Source organism: Gallinula chloropus (genome assembly GCF_964237585.1).
Source record: "Gallinula chloropus genome assembly, chromosome: 1".
Taxonomy (NCBI): Eukaryota; Metazoa; Chordata; class Aves; order Gruiformes; family Rallidae; genus Gallinula; species Gallinula chloropus.
Window position 1 is genome coordinate 62,702,333 of NC_140085.1, and position 21,777 is coordinate 62,724,109.

General features: G+C 40.6%; 1 protein-coding gene across 1 annotated transcript in view; it reads left to right on the top strand.

Moving 5' to 3' along the window:
- OSBPL8 (oxysterol binding protein like 8) overlaps window positions 1–21,777 on the top strand; it is an 87,344-nt gene that overhangs the window by 13,381 nt on the left and 52,186 nt on the right. Inside the window, exon 2 of the mRNA XM_084263717.1 lies at window positions 18,599–18,706. The gene's annotated coding sequence lies outside the window, so the exon portion shown is untranslated. The remainder of the gene's footprint in view (window positions 1–18,598; window positions 18,707–21,777) is intronic.

Sequence of the window (21,777 nt, forward strand, 5' to 3'; positions counted from 1 at the left end):
TTGGTGGGCTTATTCTCCATCCTGTTAGAGAGTAATTTTTGGTTTAAATGTTAAAAAAAGATGATGTTTTTTCTATTTCCACATTTGTCCTATTATAGCCATATGTTAGACAATTGCTCTGTTCATTAACTGTTTCAGTTATACTTGTCTGACACTTTTAAATGCCTTTTCTCCATCCCAGCTTTATTCTCATGTTTCTGCTTGGATAACCATGTTGTTTAGCATAACACAGGACTGCCTTGCCTTACCATCTTCTTCTGTGTCCATGGTAGATTTATCTTTACCCTGATGTACCCCCCTCTCATTTTTCTTCTTTCATTTAAGCATGTTTGGTTTTCTTCGTGGCTGTTCTCCTACCTGTCTTGGCAACTCAGAAACCTGGTAGTGTTCTTCTCTGTTCTTCTGCTTAATTTTCTCTGGAGAAAAGTACAGATGCTCACTAATTTGAGCTTGCCAACATACTCACATATTTTGCTGTTGTGAAGTTTTAGATGTCTCGGATCCTGTGCAGAGCAGTAATCTTTACTGGCAAAGATCATGCTATTGTATCAGTGTGGGAGAAGCAGCAGTGGAGGTGCTTATGTCAGCAAGTGTATCCTCCCTCCCCAAACAAATTACTGCACGCATAAGCTGTACAAGCAAAAATTGTAACACTCTTGCTCCTCCCAGTACTGTGTCCAGGGAGATTGTTACGAGTATAAATACATTTGCTAGGACCAATGTTTGCAGGCGCCTTTCTGCTGATACTTTGGTGGAATGCAGTCATAGGAGTCTGCTGTCCTGTGCAGCCTTGGACTTTGTTCCATTCACAGGCTTAACGACAGAGTAGCAGGATTAAACACCATCCAAGAAGATGCATGGCATCTTCATTATTGTATCTTGTCTCTGCTCCTCCTTCATCACCCTTTCTGCTGTTTCATGCCTCTTGTACTTTCTACCAAATGTTTTGCTGAGTAGCGATGACAGTGATTTTGCTCTTAAGAGAAGCAGGCTGTCCCTTCTCACAGGGAGTGGAAGTGCTGGTCTCTTATGAATTCTGATTTGTGAGCACAATGATGAGAAGCTCTTGTGCTTGGTGTCCTGGGAGAACCTGTTTGAGCTAGCATTCATGTAATTTGCTTGAGATGCATAATGGGGCTGACAGCTGGGAGGGAGTTTTTAGCTGGGAGGAGGAGAGGGGGCACTGAAATTACTGTTGAGGTTGTTCCTAAAACTATTGACTTGCTAGTGATTGAGCTGTTTTTCTACCCATTATGAAATAAATATGAACCCATTATGAAATAAAAATGAACCTACTGCGATAGCGGCGTGGGATTTTTTTATAGTTGTGCTCTTTCATAATTGAATCTGTAAGACTTGTAGCAGTGGGATATAGCACTGCAGTAATTTACTTTTAAGCAAAGAACTCCAGTTAAAATTTTAGGAAGAAAGGGAATTACAATTGGTCAAGGCAATATATACCTGAATGCCTGTTGTGTTTTCCAGGAGTGAGCACCGGTTCATTTTTGTGAAGTACACGTTGTGCGTGTCATGGAGTGGGCAAAGTCCCCTTTCAGACAGAAGTGACTGCTACTGAGAGGTTCTGTATGGAAAGCTTGTTGCTGACAGACTGGGGGCAACGTAAAGAAAGGAGTTGGTGAGATTAGTGTGAAACTCAGACGTTTGCTGTGCAGCCTGGTATCTTCTGGAAAGTCCATGTCCTGATTTCTAGGCAGAATGGGAGGATCCAGGTGTACCCTCCTACAACAGAACAGCACTTTCTAGTTAGGGATTTGAGGCTATTACAGAAAACTGGTTTTGGTCAGCTGGAGTAAAATGCCTTGAGCGTGCTCAAATGCCATATGCAGGAACGCTTTATAGTGCATCTTAAAGATGTTCTCACCTGCAGTAACTTAAAATCCTTATGTTTTATGGTACATGTCTTTAGCCAGTTAGCTGAGGAGGGACCAAGGTTTTATTTTTCAAATCAATACATCTTAAACGCTTTCTTATGTATGGTGTGTTCTGCAAACGCTTAAGTTCAAGGTTCTTGTACCACCTGGCAGTATATTCCGTGTATTGTGCTGGTTAACGGCAGGTTAAGGTAGAGAGCTGAGCTGCGTGAAACACTGCCATCTACAGCACAGCTATGTGCAGTAGTTGTCAAGGGTAACTTGATGGCAATCACGGGAACTCCCTATAGGAATTAAATATGTGAAATATGTCTTGACATGAAGACAATTAAGACTTTAAGCCACCACATATAGGGGCTGCTTTCAAAATGGATAGCTAATTCAGTGTTGTTTTAACACCTGAACAGCTGCTTGTTAAGCAGAGATATTGTGTATATTTGAAAAGAAATTTTAAAATGCAAGGAGAAATTAAAATTAATGCCACTCTGAACTCCAGTAATGAATGAATGAAGTTGTACGAAGATATAACATGTAGATTGCTGGAAACAAAATTCTGATGTTAAAACTGAGTAGTAATTATAAAATGGTGGTAATCAGCTCAGATTCACTAGAAAATCAGAAATTACTTTATTTACTTTTCCTGTGTAAAAAAAGCTTATGTTTCTACCTAGTGTTTCAACTGCAGAAAAACACCCATGAATTTTATTTGCTCTGACACTAAACACTAATAATGAAGACTAATGTGAAGGAATAGATGCAGCAAGAAACAATAAAGAGATGCAGATTTTTTTTCTTATGTTGTCATGATGTGACAGCCCCCTATATAAAATAACATGGAAAAATTGTAATATTAAAGGAGTGGAGTTTCATGCCTGGCTTAAAGTCTTTTAAATATAAAGTTTGAAGCTCAAATGGGAAAGCGAGGAAACCAGGAATGATAGTAATTTACTTTTAAGCAAAGCTGCAGAGTACTTTTGGTCTGCACCTGTGACAGTATTTGTCATGCAAAATAGCTCACGTTCAGAATCTGGATACACTAAAAGGCTCTTGAAAATGGCTGGACGTTGGTTCCTTTCATTATTTAGGGCTGTGACTATAATCTTCTATTCCCTTCATTATTCAGGGGTGTGGTAATAGAATAGCATAGGGATTGCCCCAGCTGCAGTGAAACCAAGGGGTTGAAAAGAAGTCTGATCATCAGCCAGATATCCACGTGAATCTGAATTTCAACGTGATTCTTTTTACTTTTTTGTTGGTAAGAGGGAATATGATACCCGTTATAAACTTGTTAAAAATGCTTTTTGTCTCAAGAAGGAAGAAAAACTTAATATTCAGCAAAATGTTTTAAAAGATCAGCACCACTTTTGATCATTTAGAGCACTTTGTCTAAACTGGAATGCTGCCACTCTCAGAGATATTATTGAAAACGAGCAATTGCTTGTAGTTTTATGGTGTTTCTTAAAGCCAGCTGGATTTAGAGAGGTCATCTCCAAGGACATTCTCTACCACTCTTAAATGCACTTTTATATTTTTTTATTGAAGTTTTCAATGTGTAGGCTTTTAGTTGGCTGCAAAGCCTGTCTGAAGCCTTTACCTCGCAATTAAGTATTGTAGGCCAGTGTTTTCCATCTAGGAAGGAAGCGCTTAGAGAGAAAAATGAGAATTCCAGGTCCATCTGGCAGTCTGGTTGTTCTGTGTAACCATAGAAAAAGTGGGTTTAGCAATGTAACTTCTAAGTGGATTTCTTTGTCAGTATTTGATCCAAAAAGCAGACTGAATAAGGGTACCTTACTGAGGGAGAATAAAATTAAAGCTCTGAACATGAACTGTGCTCTGCAAGCTGAGAATGAGTTCTGGCCCATATTGACATGTGAAATATCTATTGTTACAGATAAGCATGAAAAGGGAAAAACCAAACTTCATAGCCTACCTAGCTCATCTTTATCCTTTGTTTTTGTGCCTTTTTTCCCCTCTCTTTTCTGTCTAACCTTCAATTTAGCTAGGATCAAAAAAGTTCCTTTCATCAATGTTAGATGTTTCAGGGTCTTTATGGAGAATTGGTGAATTCTTCATTTCTTGTTAAAATATGATTTATTTATGAGTTATGATCTTTACTAAAGCTAACAGATCCTTGAAGCTGAGACAATTGTACTTTTCTTTCTGGTTTTCTTTGGGTTTTTTTTTTTAAATCAAATGCAATATGCCATTCTCCACTCCCAAAGTGGTTAGACTGCTTAGCATTTTAATTGGTTTTCAAGCTGAATTCAGCTTTAATGTTGAAGGCCAAAGACAGGGTTATGAAGGTTAATTATACTTATCAACATTCCGAAGTAGTCGATTCTCATTGTTAAGTGTTGGCACAGTGCTGTTCTCATGGAGGTGAAAGTAGTTTATGACTTCATGATGTAACTGGAATGCCAGTGTGCTTATCTCGGTTAGGTGGTTTCAATGGATAAGCTTCTCAATTATTTTACACTTTGGTGATTGTAAATGGCATTGACATATCCAAGTGGCTATTCACTTCAAATTTGTACTTTCTGAAGTTAATAGGACTCCTGCAGTTACCAGTTCTTAATTTCATATTCCATGTGTGTTGCAGACAATCTGAATATGAAAAACCGTAAGTTATGAATGTCTCAGACTTTCTAAAAGCTGTCATGGGAGTGTAAGGCCTGCCATTGCATTAAGAACTAATGGATTATAATGGTTTTTCTTGGGTTGTGATCATTAGGAGGAGAGGGCAGCTCATCCTCTGAATCCTGAGGGCTGCAAAACAAAGGAATGAAGTCCTTTCTCGTGGGAAAATTTATGCATGCCTAGGTGTCTTTGAGAGTAGGGAGCTCTGTACATCTGTAGCTTTCAGTAAATCAGTATTATATATGCTTTTGCGTGACAATTTTGGAAGAAAAAAAAACAAAACAAAAAACTAAACCTTTATTCTTGTACATGCTCGTTACAAGACTTGGAGAAATCAGAGTTTTTAAAAGTTAAAGCCTCTAGTTGTAAGCCCAGCGTACCTGCTGAAGTTCACTGCTTTGTATCTGTGACCACTGGTTTGGGATATTCAGTCTGGGCACTCAGTTAATAATAGATGAAAACCCATGGCACGATTTCTCCAGTCATCCCCGTTAGCATAGCACACGTCTGGAGACATGTAACACTAATTATTCTTGCAGTTACTCCTCCAGGAAATCTGAACAGGTACATTCAGTCTTCCTCCTTCAGACATCTCAAAGTGGTGTGTGAAAATGAGCATCAGAGGTGGGATGTGCCTCAGGGAGCAGATGCTTGGGTATAAGTTGGGATGTATTTCTGTTCACTTACAGCTCTGAGACCTGAGCTATTGCTGCCTATCTTCATTTACGTGGTGAATCAGGGAAATTGGTGTTTCATTGTTTTCCTGAATGCTAGACTTTGAAATAGATGCATAAGCTGCCTTCAAGGGAATAAAATGTGCAACATGATACTTAGAGGTTTAGTTAACTGCTGAGGCAGAGATAGAGGGTATTGGATTGCTTTATGCTAATATTATCTTGGTAGTTAAGCGCGTGTTATCTTGGTATTGTGTGTGATGTTAACTATGAGAGTAAACTATAAAATGCTATTAAACTGATAACTCTTGACGGTTTTGGTGACAATACTGGAATGAGCTAATGCTGTGAAGAGAAGGATGTAGTTTTTGTCTTTTAAAAAATACTATACATCACATGATCAAGCTATCTGATAGCCTCGTTAAGCCATTTTATAGGAAAGAGAATTCCCAGTACTTGAGTAGACTGTGTGGAAGAGGAGAACGTGGTGCCTTGTCCATTTAACATTTGTTGGGCCTTAAATAGAACAATTCTTGTCAAAGACATTAGGGGTTTTTTTTCTTTTTTTCTTCTCTGAAATATTTCAAAGAACTTCCAAGGAAGCATCAAGACTCTGCTTTCCTGTTTGTACAGTGTGAAGTGACCTTACAACCACACCCTGTTTGTCAAGGAACAGAAGAACCCTATTATCTCAACCGTCACATGTGCTGTCTTTTACTGCTTGAACGAGCACAGTATCTTCTATATTGGTCCCTGAAACAGAAGGTTAAATGTACCCTGATAACATGGGGTTCTTGCTACTGTGAATTTTGGTGTCTACTTGCAGCACCAGGAGCAAAAAGCATTCTGCTCTTCAGAAGTAGGATAGCTATGGGAAGAGGTGTTTAACTGGTGCTTGAGGACTGGCTTTGGGCTGTCAAAAGCTTGGCTTATATTTCCAGCTCTGGTAAAAACTATTTTTATGTAAGTTGACTGTTTATTGTTGCAAATAATATGAGGAGTTGCCTGTCTCACAACAGGCAGAGATAATGAGCTGATTTTCAAGTGTTATGAATTGCAGATACATTGTCATTGATGATATTTCTGTCTCTTCCACAGCCACTTGTTGGGGCAGGTGAGGCGCTTCTTGATGCCCAAAGAAGTGTTGTGGTGGGGAAGCATGTGATTTCTTGAATAGAAATGAGTGGAAAAATGAGGTCTAGTGCTAGGTTATGCTAAGTCTACAATGCAACGATATTTTACAGTTCCTGTGCATCAGGTTATGGTGTTTAAATGCTCTTGGTTCATCCTGTTAAGCTAGAAGCTATATGAGATTTTTGTAACACTTCCAAATCACAGTTAATTAGAAGTTACTCAGCTTCAGAAAGAGAAGCTTAGATATTTGGTGCGAAAAGCACAAGTCCTTGTTAAGCCTTTACAGAGGCTATTTGAAATATTACTTCATGACTTAAAAGCCCTCCACTGAACAGCAATGAAAAAACATCCACAAAAAAATCCACTTTCTCTTGGTATCCCAAAAAACCTCCCAAAGAAAAAAACAAACAGAATCCCCCACCCAAATAAAATAAAACAAAACAGCATCCTCTCCACCTGTGAATATCCTGAATTCTAAACATGTAGAATAGCACTGACACCTAAAAATACAGAAGTTGGGTTCATCGGCTTCTTTTAATTAGGCAAGGAGTAAAGCAAAAAAACCCTTGGCATAAACAATGGAAATCTAAATTAGACTTTCTAAATCTTGTTAATAAACCATGATGTGTAAGCCAGATACTATCGCTGCCTGTTTGAACTTGCTGCTACTTTAAGTTAGAATTTCTAGGGTTTTTCCTATTGCAGTAGGCTTCTCTGACCTTTCGTTCTTAAATTCTCATGCAGATATCCTGTATCTTGAAATTGTGAGGACTACCTTCTAGTCCTAGCCAAAAGAAATCCAAATGAAGGCCATCTCTTATGTCATCAACTCTATTTTAATATCAAGAAGGGATACTTCTGCCAAGATAAGAAAATGAAATTCTTTGTGAGAATAAACATGAAGTTCCTGGTTGAAATATCCACCTTGTTTAATCCTGTGGAAAGTCCTTAAAACCCTCTCAAACACAATGAAACCGTATTGCAGCTACACACAGCTCAGCTGAGACTTGTCTGTATTAAGTCTCCTTGATGCTTTTAATCTTAGAACTGGCATTGATTTTTTTAAAAAATTATTTATTAAAAAAAAAAAATCTCAGAACAGAAATTGGTGACTTTCTTAGCTGAGTTCGGGTGAAGCTTGTTTGTTGTTCTTACTAGCAGGATGCAGAGAGGTAATCCCAGTTCTTATTTTGATGAAACTAAGCCATTGGGGTTTAGAAAAATGGTTCTGTACTGACAGGTCTTTGGGAAGACTATTTTATTCATTTCACGTTGATGCTATTCTTCAGCAGTGCTTGCTGTCAAAAAAAACCTCTGTTCCCACACACCTTTAGAAACCTGTAGACTGGTGTTGTTTCTAAATTAATGCAGTTAAATTGGATTATTGTGTTCTTCTTGGGTAGGTCTTAGTGAGTCTCCTAAGTTATATTTTGAGGTTGCTTTTGTGGGGTTTTTAGTGTTCCCCTCCTCCCTCCAGTTTTTAAGGTGTTCTTTCAACATGCATAAAAATCTGGAAGAGCCTTTAAGATATATTTCACATCTTTCAAATGAGTTACCCATCCTTTTAAGTTCTGAGAAGCAGCAAGATGCGCAGCACAAAGGAAAGATTAAAATTCTAACAGAATTGGCACTTGGATAATCAGTCCTTGATAATCAGTGACTTGATTTTTAATGTAGTTTATTTTTTTTATTAATTTGGGTTTTTTTCTGTACTTTTGCATTTCGATGATTCTTTTCCCTGTCAAACTCTTGTTTAGTCAACAGTAACTGTTTATATTGCTTTGAACTTGAGAGCTGTTATCACATTTGAATCAAATTGAACTTGGTAGTATGCAGATATGGAACAAAAGAATAGTTTGTACTTGAGGGAGCTTATAGTCAAACAGGGACCAGGTAAGAGAAGCAAAGATTGGTATCTGCTTTGGTTAGTTGTTGCAGTTTCTGTGAAGGCTGTGGTGGAACCTCATGTGATACAATAAGTCTGATACTGTAAGTCACTTGGAGTCAACTCTTTACACATTTCTGGTCTTTTAAAGGTGTGTGTGTTTGGGGGTTTTGGAGTCCTGCATATTCTGAACTTTGACCTTTACAGCTGGGTGATTCAGAAGATGTTTATACCCAAGAATGTTACATTAGTTTTAATTTGCTTTAGTTGCTTTGAACATGAGTCTGTTCTCAAGGAGTGTTCTGAGAAAGATTTGGTCACTTTTGAGGACAGTCATCCTGTTCCTTTAGGTGCAAAGATGGGCAGAAACTGTAGGTGAAGAAAGCAGGGGACTCTCCTTATGCAGAGGGATGTGTAGTCTTTTGACACAGGCTTGGAAAAATATTCTTGTCCATCCCCCAGCAGTAGACTTTAAAATAAGTGATATTGTAACACAAGCAGTATAATCCTGTCATGCCTGAGATAGTTGCTTGGTGTTCATATTAGAACTGCAAATTGGTTGTAAACTCTTAGTAAGTAAAGTGTTGTATAATGACTGTGTGACCAAGCACATAGCCTGCGATTGTGACAAGCTGGAATCTTGCTTGTATTTGCTTAAGTCAGCTGAGAGAGAAGTGATATAGGAAATCAACTGCAATAGCTTTTGATGTTGCAATGATCTGTCGGCACAATAGTGCCTATCTATCCAAGCAAAGTCACTGCAGCTTGGAACACACAGGAACTTCACAGTAGTTTAAGCTAATGTTTTGTTTTATTTGCAGTAGGTAAAGAAAACTCACTTAGTCACATATAGTTTGTCTGGTACTTGGTAATTCATTGATCTGCAATAATACGATTCCTTACAACCATTTCTGTATAATCTCAGAATAGCTCTCTGAGCCTGCATTCTTTATGAAGTTGATTGTATTCTTGACCTGCACACAAGACTTAAATATTTCTGGATCTGTAGTCGCATCATAACCAAGATGTTCAGAGGGTTTCATCAGTGAAGGTAGTATTCTGTGTCATTTAAAGTATTAAAATAGACTTTCAGCATCCCCTTATTGAAGTTTTTTTCAGCCCAGTGAATTCATTCTTAGATGTTTAAAGGTACTTTTTAAAATAGGCTTGAAATAGTGTCTTTTTTCTTTGTTGTTTTTCAGTGTTTTGACTCTGTATTTGACAGTAATGTCTGTCAAGGGGAAAAGAGAAAAATGTTCCTTTCAGGAAGAACAAGGTTGGGTTTTGTTTTGGAATGTTCCATGCAGAGGAAATCCAGATCTGTCTCGTGTCTCAGGACAGCAACTGATTCTACTTTGGCATCAGAAACAGGGAAGGAACTGTCCTGCCACATATCCATCTTCTCTGTGGAAACATCTCTGCTGACTTCTCTTATTTTTCATTTCAGAAAAGAACCTTTAACAACAACATTGCTTTTCCTTTTGCATTGGCTTGACTCCCCTTACTTCCTGTAGAAGTTTCCAGTCAGTGTCAGGCGAGTCCATGGCTGTAGACTTAGTCCGTGCTTGCCCAGGCTGGTGGGGTTGGAAAGAGGGTGGGTTAGGAGGTGCCATTCAGCTGTCTACCCCTGCTCAGCCACACCTGCAAGCAGAAAGGCAGGTGTAATGTCCCAAGGCCTAGCTCAGTTTAAATATTCCGTGCTTTAGGAGTGTCTGTGTAAAATAATTTGCAACAGTGGGGGTCCCTCTGACAGAAGGGGGTTAAGGGAGCACTGCGCAGACAGGCCTGTGGGCAGGTGGGAAGGCAGAGGCAAGGACCAGGCCTGGAGCACGGGGAATCTCTTAACTCCTTTCTGCTGTGTCTAGGAGTCTGTCACACTGCAACTTCACATAGCTGCCAACATGAGAGATGAGAAACCACAGGGAGTACAGCTGGCCTCTCATCACAGTGTGGAACAACCTTTTTGTTTTGGTTTTTTTTTTTAATTTTTCCACTCTCAGATATTAATAGAAGCATCTTGGCTTCTAACGCAAACATGAGCTGACTAGATAGATGGAAGGAAGGGGCTGTTAGTAGTACCTTATGGTTGTAAAAGAAAACTTTTCATGCCATTAGAAGAAAGGCAGGATTCCCTGACTTTAAATTATTAAATTAGTCCTGTTGCTTCTTTAAACCATTTTTAGCTTGTCATCTTTGGGCATGAAAAATGCAAGGCCCGAATAATGAATGTAGCCTTAAGTTGTGGGGTGGGGTTCTGAAAGGAAAACAGTTTGCAGTGTGTCCAACCACTTAGTTTAAGTGCATCTTTTGTTCTTCAAGCAAAGGCAGTAATTGGCCAATTTGATCTTGTATAAAGTTCTGTAAGATCAGTTATTTTGGTGGTTGGTACTGCAGCATCTTGAAATGCAGAATGAAAATGCTAGATCTGGCCATGTAAGGTTTGATTGAAACTTCTTTCCCTACTTCATCACAACAAAACAAAACCAAAATTTCTACTGAATATTTTATGAAGCTTCGTATGTTTCCTCTGATGCAGGTTTAAATATAAAAAAGCCAGTCTAAATAACATAAGTTATTGCCTCCCTTGTTGTTATGCTCAAAGGTTAGACTGAGCCCTAGGTTAAAACTGGCTTGTGGAGGTAAAGTGGGTAATCCTTTGGGTAGGTGAAGAAGTAGCCATTTTTACCATTAAGACCAACAATGCATTTGAATCATGGGAGCAGTCTTGCAAGATGTGCATCATGAAGACTGGGACAAGTTGGGGAGCTTTGGAGCTGTTTCAATGGCCAGAGGGCTCCAGAATGCTTGGGCTTGAGTGTTTGGAAGGATGTTGTGTGTTAATACCTGGGGGTGACTCGTACCACCTTTTCTTTACTCCCTCATCTTTAAAAGGACAAGTTTGCCTACAAGACACTTGTTAAAGGCAGTAAATATTAAAGTTGCAGTGGGTATTCAAACATTTGCTATCATTTTCTCAGCATTTATTATTATCTATTGCTCTCCAAAGATAGCTGAGGTATCTGGGTTATGCTTCTACTTTCCAAGTTTTTTCTAGATAAGTGATGTTTTAAAGTCTTGTTTTGAAGTGCTTCAACTTTCCTGTGTTGGCTTTTTTTGATGGTTTGAGTTGTTGGGGTGTTTTTTTCTTTATTTTCCCTTCTGAAAACAGCAATAAAGAAACAGAAGAAACAGCTTTCTTGTCACATTGTCTATTTATTCAGGAAATGAGAAGGCAGGTAATGAAACTCAGGGTGGAAGGAAGTGTTTCACAAGGGTGTTGTTTGGTGGCTGATAGTATCATGTGATCATGTATACTCAGAGGACATAGGTGAGGCAGTTGTTGACTCTGAGCAGACTTTTGAGCTTTCAGACATGGCAATTCAGAGTTAACATAACAATTTGATTTGTCATCTGTGAGTTAACCTATATTCTTACTGTTTTTGTCAAGCTCTTCTGCTTGTCCTGACTTCACAGTAGAAGGAATTGAACCTTGAGATTTACTCAGCTCTCAAGTTTCTCATCTAGAATTGCAGAATAAAACCTCTTCTTGGTTCTTCCAAGTTTTTGTTAGCATGTGTAAGATGCTTAGTTTGAGAGCTCAGGAAAATTTGTGATTTCATTGTTTACCAGATCTGTTGCTGAATCGTTTGACCCCGTTGGCCCTACTCCAATCTTACCAGTAACTCAGCTTGAGTTCCTGCTTTCTTGGAACTGGTTTCAGCAATGGCCCTTGGCACACAGTGGTATTGTCATGTGCAAGATGCTGGCCTGATCTGTAGCTTGTTAATGAAGTGTACTTGGTGTATGGACTCATGAACTGAGGGAGACACTCTCTGGCCTCACACTGCAACCAGGGGGCTCTACTCTCTCTGGTACACTGGATTCAAAGAGCCCCGAAGTACAGCATGTACCCTGATGACCTTCTGTGCTATTGCTGCTCCCCCACTACATGGAACGAAGTGAAAGTGCCTTCACCCTGTCATATGATTGCTGAATGACACTTAGATTATTCAAGAGCCTTGGTTTGATCACCCTGTTACATTCAGGATTTACAGAATCACAGACTGGCAGGGTTGGAAAGAACCTCTGGAGATCATCTAGTCCAACCTCCTCTGTTAAAGCAGGATCACCTACAACAGGTTGCACAGGATTGTGTACAGGTGGGCCTCGAATATCTCCAGAGAAGGAGACTCCACAACCTCTCTGGGCAGCCTGTTCCAGTGCTCTTTCCCCCTCACAGTGAACAAGTTTTTCCTCATGTTCAGATGAAATTTCCCATGTTCGAGTTTGTGCCTGTTGCCCCTTGTCCTGTCACTGGGCACCACTAAGAAGAATCTAGTCCCTTCTTCTAGGCATCCACCCTTTAGATATTTATATGCGTTAATAATTTGATTACCTTTAATATCTTAAAACTGTTCCTATCCCTGTTAGCTCTTAATTTTTATGAAACTTACTTGTTGGGTTTTTTTAGCACTTAGATACCTTTCTCAAGAGTACTACCTTAAACTTCCTTATGGACCTGACAACCACATTTGAGAACTGCTTACCTCAGGATCACCTGGTGATCCTAGTGGACAGCAAGTTGAACAGGAGCTAGCATCATGCCCTTGCCCCAAAGAAGGTGAATGGTATCCTTGGATGCATTAGACAAAGCATTTACAGCGAGTTGAGGGTAGTGAGCCTTCTTTACTCAGCGCTGGTGAGGTCACACTTGGAGTGCTGGGTCCAGTTCTGGGCTTCTCAGTACAAGAGACACTGGAAGATGCCCAATGAAGGACAATGGAAAGAGTCCAATGAAGGACCATAAAGACGATTAAGGGTCTGGATCATCTCTTAGATGGGGAAAGACTGTTCAGCCTGCAGAAGAGAAGGCTCAGGGGGATCTCATAAAGGTATGTAAGTACCTGAAGGGAGAGTGTGAAGGTGACAGAGCCAGGCTATTTCCAGGGGTGTCCAGTGACAAGACAAGAGGACATGGGCACAAACTGAAACACAGGCGGTTCCCTCTGAACAAGTAGAAACACCTTTTTACTGTATGAGCGACTGAGCACTGGCACAGGGTACCTGAGGGGGCGGAGGAGTCTTCATCCTTGCAGGTGCTCAAAAGCCATCTAGATGCCCTCCTGCAAAAGGAGTTTGGACAAGGTGACCTGCAGAGGTCCCTTTCTATCAGTCTGTGATTCCCTGTGGAATAGCCTTTCTCTGGTACAGTTGTGACTCTGCTTTCCAGCAAGGACCTGGGTGAATTTTTTCCCTTCTTGATGCCAATGTGAACAACTAGGTTTTCTTTCTCTTAGTGTGCCTTGTCTGTTGTTGTTGCCATACTGATCTTTGAAGTCAGTGTATTGTGCCTATGTCATCTTAAATAAATCCATCTTGGGAAATTTAAGTGCATTAACTTAGTTTAGCCCTTAAGGAAAGAAGGCAGGTATCCAGCAAAGCTTAACAGGTCAGTTTTGGAGGTCAGAGCTATGGAGAATGCTTCCCCTTTGGAAAGCCTGGATCAGCCTGCAGTAGGCATTTCACTGTGTGCTCTGGGCAGGTCACTGGTGAGTCAGTACCTTGCCTATGAGCTACGATGCTGGAGTATTAGAGGGTACTCTGATACTATAACAGATCACAAAACCGTATCACAGTGCAAATGCCCTATCTAATGACCATAGGTGATAGTACTTAGGGAGAAAGCTAAAACCTGCCTGTATAATACAGTATGCAGGTATTCAAGTAACTTGGTCCATTGATGAAACAGAAAATGTATTAGACTCAGGAGTCGTCTCTACCACTTCCAGTTTGTGGCTGCACCTTGGCTGAAATTCAAGAACCTCATCTTGGGGGCAAGTGAGGATACAGGAGGTAGCATAGCAAGCATCTCAGCTATGAGATCAGGCAAGGACTCTTGATGAAGTTCTCCAAATTTAATGAAGTGTTTGAATGGAAGCTAATCTGAGGGAGAGGGGGAAGAAGAGGAGTCCTTTTGTGACTTGAATTACAGTTTTAATGTCAGAAACATACATCCAGTAGGGTATTACTGCCATGGAGTCAGGTTTAAACTGTCTAATATGCCTGGAACAAGCTACATATTTGAGCCTTGCTTATACTGGAGTGCGATGAAGGGCTTGTCTATCCTGATAATCCCTTTATTCAGTTAAATGAACATATCTCCACAATAAACACTGATAGAATCTGGTTAACATACTGAATTTATAAGTCTATACAGAACACCCCCAGATCCACTTGTCTATAAAGGTGTGCTGCCACAGAGAGTTTTGTCATGGCCAAGGCATCTGGCTTTTGGTAGATGGCTTATGCAACTCTACCTTAGATATTATTATGTAAACATGAGCTAGCAGTGAGCAGTTGTGGCCAAGGCCAGTGGGGTGCATTAAGAAGAGGGTGGCCAGCAATACAAGGGAGATTATCCTTCTTCCCCCTCCGTTCTGCTCTGGTGAGGCTACATTTAGAGTACTGTATTCACTTCTGGCCTCCCCAGTTCAAGACAGGTAAAGAACTACTGGGCAGAGTCCAGCAGAAGGCTATAAAGATGATTAGGAAACTGGAACATCTCCCTTGTGAGAGGAAAGGCTGAGAGATCTGGGTCTGTTTTAGCCTGGAAGAGAGAAGAATGAGAGGGGATCTTACTCACATTTCTAAAGGGTGTCAAGAGGAAGGGGCCAGGTGCTTTTCAGTAGTGCCTAGTGACACGACAAGGGTAAACAGGCACTAACTGGAACACAGGAAGTTCCTCCTGAACATAGTAAAAGAACCTCCTTCACTGTGAGGGTACCCAAGCACTGGGACAACCTGCCCAGAGAGGTTGTGGAGTTAACTTATCTGGAGGTATTCAGAACCCACTGGAACACAATCCTGCTCAACCTGCTGTAGGTGATCCTGCTTTAGCAGGGGGGTTGGACTAAATGGTCTCCAGAGGTCCTTTCCAGCCCCTCCCAGTCTGTGATTCTAGAATCACAGAATCATTTAGGTTGGAAAAGACCTCCAGGATCACTGAGTCCAACTGTTAACCAAGCACTGCCATGTCCACCACTAAGCCATGTCCTGAAGCAACATGTCTCTTAAATACATCCAAGGATGGTGACTCAACCACCCTTGGACAGCCTCTTCCAGTGATTGACAACCCTTTTGGTAAGGAAATTTTTTCCTAATCCCTAATCTAAACCTCCCCTGACACAACTTGAGGCAAGTTCTTCTTGTCGTAATCCTTCTTAGTTAGGCAAAGAGACCAACACTCACCTGGTTACAGCCAGGTCTCCCCCCAGCCTCCTTTTCTCCAGGCTAAACAACCCCAGCTCCTTCAGCTGCTCATCAGATTTGTGTTCCAGCCCCTTCACCAGCTTTATTGCCCTTCTCTGGACCCCCTCCAGCACCTCAATGTCTGTCTTGCAGTGAGGGGCCCAAAACTGAACACAATACTTGAGGTGCAGCCTCACCGGTGTCGGGTACAGCGGGACGATTGCCTCTCTAACCCTGCTGGCCACGCTACTTATGACCAATGTCATAAATATGCCTCAAAAGCTAAAAAGGTGATGGTTTAAATTTGAGGGTTGTGTCTTCAGATCTGATGGTTAGCTTAAGTAGAAGAGAGCTCACTTACTTGTGGAAGCACTCCTAAAAAAACATGACTGCATTTACAAATAGAGTCCCCCTTCCCTATATTGATTTGAAAGTTGTTTCAAAGCCTTAGGGCTTGAGTGGTTGGAAGCATTCTGGATTTTTCAAAATAAATCTGTTCTCTGAGTCCATACTTACTTGCCTTTTTGGCAGTATCATTTTGCTGAGAGATCCCTTTTCCCTCCTTGGTGTATTTATTTTGGCGTATTTCAGAAGCGATACTGTTCACTTTCAGCCTTCATTTTGCCAAGAAAAATAAGCCAGGCGGGCTGTCTGCTCCTAAGCTAAACAACGTGGGGGAAGGCAGTCCTTAACTGTTTCTGCCCCTGCCTCACTCTGTGGGTCTGTTCAGACATGAGCCAGGCAGACGTTTCTCCCTCTGTCTCCCAGACAACTTTCCTGTTGATGGATTATGAGTTTCTGGGGACCCTGAAAGACCACGACTGCTAAGAGTTAGTACTTTAGGGTACCAGTCCAGTTATAGTTCTCTTCAGACTGAGATAAGGAAAGATGTAGTGGCTGCGGTCGCATGAGCAAATAGAGAAGCAGAATACATCAGGAATGGTGACAATAAAAATTATGAGTTAAAAATTTGTCTGTTAAAAACGGAGATGGGTTTAAAACTGCTCTAGAGTGACTGTGCCTGTGTCAGGAAAGATGTCTCTCTTATTTGGACAACCGAGTGTGGCTGCAAGTTTGTGTAACTAAAAAAATCTCCGTGCTTTAAATATCAGTGTATACATCTGTTTGCAATGCCACTCATTTTTCATCCTGTTTGAAAATGTAGTGTTTCTGTAAATTGAATATGTATGCAGCCTGGTGTTGCTGAATTGCTGCTAATAATAGAACCTGAAATAGGCGTGGGGGGAGAGATGACAAGGAGCAGCTTCCGAGAGACATTACCCAATTCTGTATCCCCGCGCTGGTGTGGGGAAGGTGTGTGTCGCAGTGCCTGCTGCCCTGGGAAACAGAGCTGCTGGGGTGGATTCTTCTTTTTTGTGGTAATGCCAACTTTCCTTTTATTAATGCAGATTAATCATTTGTAGTCATATCCCTTCAAATGTGTGTTGTTTCTGATTTACATGAAGACATCTAGCCGTAAGCTTCCTGGTTATGTGCCTCCTCAATAATTACTCAGGTACTTGAGTGAGAGCCTCATCAGTTCTTCAAACTGAGTCACAGGGAACTATAAACTTTGCAGTTTCTTTAGCACACGGTCTTTTTGTTAAACTTTTTATTAATGCTTCCTTTTGTGGTTTAGTGGCGTTATGGTAACTTGCTATAGTGTGTTAATACAGTATGTTCTTCCTAGGGATTTTTAATTCTAATGTGCTCTATGTAATACAAGAACAGCAAATATGATAAAAACCAGTGAAAGCAGTTGAACAACCGGTTCTTGATAGTGAGATTTGTTTTCATGAGTGTGTATTTTCTGAGGCAGGCTTTGAACTGCAAGATGTTGTATATTCTCCTGGTCCTCTTGCCCTTCTCCCATCCTCCTGCACCCAGGACGCTCACTCCTCAGGCTCCCTGGAGGGGCTCTGATGCTTCCTCCCACCTCACCCCTCTGTTAATCAGTGTCTGCTAAAACTTGAGCTGAAGCCATAGCTTGAGGTATACTTTAAGCACAATATGCTAACATTGTAGCTTGAGGGGAAAAAAAATATCTTGCTATCTCCATGCTACCCTTGTTCTTGCACAAGTGTTGGTTTAGCAATCTGGTTTGTATCTTGTCTGCTTCCTGCCCCCTCACCCCACTACAAAGAACAGAAGAGTCTTTGGGCTATTTCTCCGATCAATCCCGTGCTCTGGCTGGAGGGAAGGGCAGTGCTAGCATGGCTTATGGGGGGTGGGACTGGAGGCTTGTTCTCCCTGTGGGATACTGGCTTTGCTGTTTTGAACAGGCCAGCTTACAGGCATTGTGTCTGCTTGTGTCTTCTGCTGCTGGGGACCTTGGGGAGAAGTAGACCAGTGGGCTTTGTCAATGGGGATGCCTGCAGAGATGCCGTTTATATCCGCTTCCCTACTGAAACCTACCGAATGCATGAATGGTGAAGGCATGAGTTTTCCACTGAGTTTTGCTTGATTCCGTAGCATTTTCTTGTCTCACTGATGACTTCAAATGTGCTGTAAATACTGAGGTTTACCGTAGCTTTCATGCTCAGTAAATAGGGAATGCCTAGAGAGTGAGGCATTGCTATCTGGCTGTGTATGGTGACCAGCAGCAGAGTGCCTGTGGTGCTGCAGAGGCTGCTGGTTTGCAACAGTGATTTAATGTCTATATCTCTGTTTCACAAACCAAAACGTGGCTCTTTCTGGAGTTGGGAAGCCCTAAACTCTGCCTGCTGCAGAACAGCATTTTTGTACCCAAGCAGCTTGTGTGGATGAGCCCATGGGATGGGAGTCGTGTGTTGCTGGGGGCTCTAGAACAAAGGGAAATACAGGGCAAGAACTGTGGATTTTTCTTGTTCTTTTTCTTGTGTTCTTCCAGCATACTACTTCTTTTTTTGATGCAAGGGTAGCTAAATGTAAACACTTATTTTGGTTTGGCTGGTTTTATTTGAAACTATCCTCTTCCTTCATTCCTAAAAAGTTTATCTTTATGGGTGATGTGTATGTTTTGCAAGGAACCGTAATATACACAGTTTACAATAGGAGACTGTTTAGCCTCTTAAAACATAGAGGTGGGAGCTCTTTAATGGTTTGCAGCTATTGAAACTGAATTATTATATTTTTGTTTCCTTCTCCAGAATCTTGAGTATCAAGATGGAAGAACTCTAACTGAAGGAGAGACAAGACAACACCGCCCTTTCAGCATGGAGACTGTTCCGGTTGACGGGGATCTAGATAGAATTTCAGTAAGTAACTTAAATGAGGCTTCACATAATCAGGCAAACGTGAAGATGATTTTTCAGGGAGGGGATTCAACAGCTTGAATCTGTTGTGGTTTGGTTTGAATTCATACATGTCTGGTGATGTACTTGGGCTGGTGTACACCCTAGTAAAAAAAATTGAAACTGAAATGTAAAAGAAAAAAGCAACATATACTTTAACAGAGATTGGACCCAGTAATATTGAAGACTTTCAGTGTATATAAATCCTGATGCTTCCCAGAACTTTCCATTTTTTGAAAGGCCACGTTTGAGACTGTTCAGTATTCTGGATTTTTAGCTGCAATCTAATTATTTTTTTTCCAAGTTCCATTTGTCTGATTAAAATTCATGAAATACGTGAATCATGAACATGTATGAAGACACCGATCAATGCTTTGCTATGCAATTTTAAACCTTGTAGAGGGTTTCTAGGAGGTACCTGAAAAAAAACCTTTTCAGAGGCACCAGCTTTAAAATGTGTTTTTGGCTTGCGTGTAAAAGGAAAACAGAGGAGATCACAGAACTTAATATTGTGGGTTTTCTTCCCAAGCTTTTCCCCTAATCTTTTTTGGCTTTTGCCCTAATCTTTAATCTTCAACAGGAAAATAATTTTGATTTATAGGACAAATTGGCAGATAGAAGTTTATGTTTAGTAGCAGTTCTTATATGCTTTATTTCTGAGAATTTAATGTCTAAAAATAGTACTTTTCTGGAGCACAGAGCTGCTTTTGTACGAAAAGAGTTCTCTCTGCTGTCTCATATTGCTGGTTTTATTCCTTAGTCTTAATTTAAAACTTTACTGTGAGAAAGGCTAGGTTTTGAATGTCTTGGTAGTATCATTTTTAACTAAGTGTGCCTCAGCAGAAGCTAAAGCAATTAATCAAGGTGTTGAGAGCCTCCCCTATCAAAGGACTTATTCTGTAATCGAAGTCATCAATTGAATACATTCAGAGTAGGCTGTGTGTCTGGAAATAAGTGTACATTCCTCTTAATCTTGTATATTTAGAATAAAAATGTGGGAGGTGATGGACAGGAATGCCCCAAGGGCGTTTATTTCAGAGAAGACACTGAAGCAGTAAAAACATCAATTCTTTTGTTCCCTTAGGGGATTGGATCCCCAATCTGTAGCAGTATGAATCTCAGATGACAGAACCACAGTAAGAGGTCTTTTTGACTGAAATAGTCTCATTTCAGTATCTTAACATCTTGCATTGATGCTTTGAAATACACTTTCTATAGGTTTTAGGTAAATACACAGACCCAAACAGCCCTGACAGAGAGAGGGGGTTGACCAGCAACGGAGGCAGCTTGATGTGTAAACAGAATGTCTGTTGGAGAAGATCAGGGACAGAGTTAGAAGAGCTTGTGTTTCAGCCTCTGGCGTAGGAGCTGTTTGTACCAGTTCATAGGATTAACCATGCAATGCTAAAATATTTACATAAAAAGCCCCTGCATCGTCTCGGGTGACGGGTCGCCCTGCTCTGCGGTGTCATGTTGTATCTTGGTCAGGGCTGCTTGAGCAGCCGGCAGTGAGGTGGTGGGACCGGCTGCGGGGCTCTTTCACTCTCTTGCTTCAATGTGTGAGTATGTGCTGCGAGTGAACATGCTGTCTGATTCTCATCTGAGCCTGTATGTCTTTTAGCATTTTACTCTTCCTGTCCTCTTCTCCTGTTTTACAACTTGCAGTGTGAGCAGACCAGTGCTGAGTAGTGGTGCTCCCAGTCCTTCAGCTGGTTGCTGGATCTCTGTACAGTTACTGCAGGCTCCTTTAACAGTCGCTATTCTCTTGAATCTAAAGCCAGTGTGGTGTAATACAGTTCCAGTCTGAACATAAGTTGTTTCCTAGTCTGTAGTATGTTACCTGTGCATTAAAAAGAAACGCTTGGTCTTGAAAACCATTGAATTCTTGAATCTGTTTCACGTACTAGTACCTGAACCTGTCTAGTAAGTTCATGGGTTCCCTTAGCAGTGTTTTACTCTTGACCTAAATTTAGTCTCTGGCAGGGACAGAAGTTTGTTTACCAAGTGCAGTTATAATTTATTTCAGCTTCCCTTGTTTAATCATCATTGTTTAATCAAGTCCTTTTTTTAGAAAGTGCAAATTATGAAAGAAGGGTTCCCTCACCTTTCCAGTGATGCGTACTGCAGTTGCTCTGTTCTCATTGCAGTACTTTACATTTGCACGTCGTGGTGCCAATTTAACATCCCTAGGCAGCTGAGGGAGACAAAAATCCTTGTTTTGACATCAGGAGTGTAAGACAAGACTCCTGTTTGCTAAGATTTTTATTTTTCTCTTTTATGTTTCCTGCTGTTTAGTCTTGATAAGAGAGGCAAGATTGGATCCTCTTTAAATCAGGGCAAGGATTTCTCTCCTTTATAGAGCAGGTGTTTTTTGTTTAAGACATACAAGATAGAGAATGTTTGGATTTATTTTCTTTTTAAGGATGAAATGTTCGTGCTGATCAGGATACTTGTTTTCTCATTTTCTGTTATTTGTAGGTTTCAAATATAGTAAATCCTTTAAGAGATACTTGGAACATCTGTATATGGCTGAGCACAGGGGGATCTTAGCCCTGATTGTGCCTTGAGTACCAGTGATTTATAAAGGATTCCAGATCAAACATCGGAAAGGAGTACAGGCTATTGCTATGTAGTTACTCTCCTGTAGTGCCTATATTCAGTGCATTCAGTGGGACAGGAATAATTTTTTATACAACATTATTCTTTGAAAATACTTTGATATAAAATTGTGATGTAAAATGACCTCTTAAAGTTTAAAACGGCCCTACTTGTCTTGCATCCTAAGCAATTTAAAATGTTACCTGTGTTTGTAGATGAACTGAACCTGTGGCTTCTACGTTTGTGTTTGTGTGCAAAAGCAGTTAGGCTTGGATCTGGCATAGTGGGTGTTTGCACATTACTGATGGCCTAAAAGTTTCTCTCTTTCCAAAACAACTGTCTAAAAGTGGAGCAGTATTGGAAGCAGATCTTGTGTTATCTCAGCTTTCTTGAGGGCTTTAGTCTTCTGAAAACATTCCAGCCTAAAAATTTCTTAA